The sequence below is a fragment of the Octopus bimaculoides genome, chromosome 5 (genome assembly GCF_001194135.2).
Source record: "Octopus bimaculoides isolate UCB-OBI-ISO-001 chromosome 5, ASM119413v2, whole genome shotgun sequence".
Lineage (NCBI taxonomy): Eukaryota > Metazoa > Mollusca > Cephalopoda > Octopoda > Octopodidae > Octopus > Octopus bimaculoides.
This window is the reverse complement of record NC_068985.1, coordinates 113,672,511-113,676,741: the sequence shown is the minus strand read 5'-3', so window position 1 is coordinate 113,676,741 and position 4,231 is coordinate 113,672,511. Positions and strand designations below refer to the sequence as shown.

Sequence of the window (4,231 nt, the reverse complement as noted above, 5' to 3'; positions counted from 1 at the left end):
TGTGTGTGTGTGTGTGTATATATATAATTTTTCATAGAAAACCATGTAATCGTTACCAATAGAAGACGTGTAAGGCAACTTATATGTTTGACTTAAATTTGACGGTCAAATATAGCTTTATACAGAAATGTTGACATAGGAATAAATTACAATAATAATGGATATTAGCGTCAAATCTCTCTCTTAAATTTAAATTTAAAACTTTGGATATATATATATATATATATATATATATATATATATTCATATACTAATACACACATTTACGCACACTCATGATCGGCTTTTATTTTCACCAAATCCATTCACAAGGCTTTGGTCAACTCAGAGCTACATAGGGTGCTAAATAACAGAACTGAACCTCTGACTTACCTTGACTTGTACCTTGGGGGTCTACTCAGACACCACATCATCACTATTTTTTATCTTTTCCCTGCTCCACCCAATCATTCCTATGCCCACTTATAAAATATAAGTAACCATGTAACTCCTCTGCAGTAAGAAACTTATTCAGCTCTGGACCCTTCTTTTATAATCTAACCAATTTCCTAGCCTAAATCCAGCTCCTTAGAACACCTAATAAAAAGCACCTAGTACACATTGTAAAATGGTTGGCATTAAGAAGGGTATCTAACTGAAGAAACTATGCCAAAACAGATATTGGGACAGGGTGCAATCCTTGGACCCATCAGATTCCGTCAAACCATCGAAACCATGCTAGCATGGAACATTGCTGTTAAGTGATGATTGGGAGGTGGGGATTCTCCAGTTTAATATTTGATTTAATTGCTTTCATTGTAATTATGACCATAATTCATGATATTTATAGCAATTATAATTGCAAGTCTTTATAACTACATGAGGTAGCGAGCTGAGAGAATCATTAGTATTAATGGGAAAAAATATTTTGCATTATTTTTTGTAGTGTACATTCTGAGTTCAAAGGCCACCAAAGTCAACTCTGTTTTCAACTTTCTGAGAGCCAATGAAATAAAGCAACAGTTTGGTGCTGGAGTTGATCTAATTGACTAACCCATACCTTGCAACATTGTTGGCCTTGTGCCCAAATTAGAAACTATTAAAGGCAAATGAACTGGCAGACTCATCAGCACACCAGACAAAATACTGAGTGTCACTTCTTCCAGCTTTAAATTCAGGGTTGATAAAATAAGTACCAGTTGACTATTGGGGTCAGTGTAATCAACCCTGAAATATCAGACCTTATGTCTATAGTAGAAGGGAAAAGACATTATTATAAGTGTATGTCACGTTTACTGTGTCACAGTTATTGTAACTATGTGTCATCACATTGGTCTGTATGTCACACGGTAACTATGACGATAAATATGGTGTACCTATGGCTCTATATAACAGCAAATCAAAGGAAAATATTTATTTTTCCTTGATAATTTACTTGGTGGATTCTCAAAGGCTGTAAAATCAAAGAATTCAATTGAAAACTTTAAAGAATACCTCCTGTAGCTATATTTATAAATGCTTTATGTGCTTACAACTGCAATAAGTATTGAGTGTATCAGCTATTGTAAACTTTGCGTGCCAGAATATTACCTTATATGTGTTAATTAAATTCAAAATAGTGCTTATTCCATCTGCCATTCCTGCTATTTAATCTCTGATGTTCCTAGTGCAAAGCAAGTGATATTTATCATGTTTCTCCATTTAACAATGTTTAACTGTGTGTGCAGGTGTGGTAAGAAGTTTGTTTGGTAGATGGAAACCGAATGAAACCTGTTTGTGTGTGTGTGCGTGCTTGTGAATCTGTGTTTGTGCATGTGTGTGCTTGTGCATGTGTGTGTGTGTGTGCATGTGTGTGTGTGTGTGTGTGTATGCGTGCGTGTGTCTGTGTCTGTACATGTGTATGCTTGTGCACATGTGTATCTGTGCTTGTGTGTTAATGTCTCCTTGCCTTAACATCACGTGATAGTTGTAAATGAGTGTCACGGTCATGTGAGCAATGTCCTTTTGTTTCTGATATTCTGTGAAAACCCGTCCAGTCAGGAAGAAATATTACCTTACTTGGAAACAGGCAAAGGCCAAAGGCTGGCAATAGGAAGGACATCCAACTAGAGAAAATCTGCTTCATTTCATCTGACTCATGTAAGCATAGAAAAGGGGACATTGAAGTGATGATGATGATATTTAGATATATTGAAAATATTAGGGTAAAAGGGTAAAGACCCTCTTTGATCTTGAATGAACATGGGATTGCACCTAGAACGTTACCCTCCAAGGCATAAGTCCAGGCAAGGTTGTTTATGGAAGACCAGCAGTTGTCCATGCATGCCAGCCGCCCCTCTCTATGCCACCAAGGAAAAGGTAAAGGACAGTACAGCATGGCACCAGTGACATTGCAACTCATTTCTACAGCAGAATGAACAGAAGCAACATGAAATAAAGTCTTGCTCAAGAACACAATGCACTACCTCATAGTTGCAAGACTGACGCTCTAACCACTGAGCCATGTGCATTCACACAGAAAATATTAGTGTGTCAAAATTTGAATAAATGCATCATGCAGCTCACTAGCTTTGCCTATAGGGCACATACATGTGCATGACTGCGTGGGTAAGATGCTCACTTTGCAACTGCAAGGTTTCAGATCTAGTTCCACTTTACAACACCTTGAACAAGGATCTTCTGCTCTAGCCTTGGGTTGACGTTAGCCTTGTAAGTAGATGTAGTAAATGGATGCTTAAAGAAGCCTGTTGTGTGTGTGTGTGTGTGTGTGTGTGTGTGTGTGTGTGTGTGTGTGTGTGTGTGTGTGTTCCTCCTTATCTTGATATTATGAAATGATTGTAAATGAGCATTACTGTCATACAAGTGATGCTGTTTGTTTAGAGTCTTCTGCAAGAAACCTGTCTGGCTATGGGGGAAATATCACCTTGCTTATAAATAGGAAGGTGTTGGTGACAAGAAGGGCATTTGCCCATAGAAAATCTGCCTCAACAAATTTCCATTTGACCCTTTGCAGAGCACAGAAAACTACATGAAATGATAATGGTAAAAGTGTATTTTATGAATAAAGTGTATGGAAGGTTTACAACAGTGAAATACATAAGCAAAAGATCTCATAAAATAAAACACCAAATGCTTTAGACCAAGCCATAAACTGACAATAGTATATTACAAAAACAATATGAACAAAAACCTGCTTATTAACAAAACACCACAAGCATGTAAACTTGATAGCAAGCTACAAATAACCAATATAATGTATAAATTTAATTTGGTATATTGTTCTATAGCAATTGTATCTTGTGTTTTATGGATTTTTTTTGTTCTTTTTACAAGTGTAGCTAACTTTTATATTGTTTCTGTTCTATACTGTATTTTCTGGTACACAAGTCAAATTTTTTTTGGACCAAAATTTATAGCCAAAAAACAAGACAGGTCAACTTGTACACCAAATCAACTTTGGAGGACTGAAAATGCCACGTGAAATGCATCGGGATTTGGAAAGATAGTGAAGTTGTTTGAATACTTACACATTGTTTGCACTTTATGCCACATTGATTTGTATACTTGAAAATGCAGTAGTTTGTGATATTTATGTTCTGTAGGGAAGCATTAGAAATTGAGTATCTTATACAAGATGCAAAACTCTGTGAACTTCTTAAATCACACTGCCATTTCTGCATCCATTTACACATATATGTATATATATTACATATACATACATAAGTGAAGGCACATGGCTTGGTGGTTAGGGCATTCAGCTTACGATCATAAGGTTGTAAGTTCAATCCCCAGCGATGCACTGTGTCCTTGAGCAAGACACTTTATTTCATGTTGTTCCAGTCCACTCAGCTGGCAAAAATGAGTAGTACCAGTATTTCAAGGGGCCAGCTTTGTCACACTCTGTGTCACACAGAATCTCCCAGAGAACTACGTTAAGGGTACTCATGTCTGTGGAGTTCTCAGCCGCTTGCACATTAATTTCACGAGTAAGTTGTTCGGTTGATCATATCACCTGGAACCTTCATGGTCGTAATTGACGGAGTGCTTCTATATGTTTTATTATATACATGTGTGTCTATATATATATATATATATATATACACTCTCTGAGTGGTTGGCATTAGGAAGGGCATCCAGCTGTAGAAACTCTGCCAAATTAGATTGGAGCCTGGTGTTGCCATCTGGTTTCACCAGTCCTCAGTCAAATCGTCCAACCCATGCTAGCATGGAAAGCAGACGTTAAACGATGATG

At 37.0% G+C, this 4,231-nt stretch overlaps 1 protein-coding gene across 3 annotated transcripts in view; it reads left to right on the top strand.

Moving 5' to 3' along the window:
* The window catches only part of LOC106878623 (plexin-A1), an 803,747-nt gene that overhangs the window by 745,847 nt on the left and 53,669 nt on the right, over positions 1-4,231 (top strand). The window lies entirely within an intron of this gene.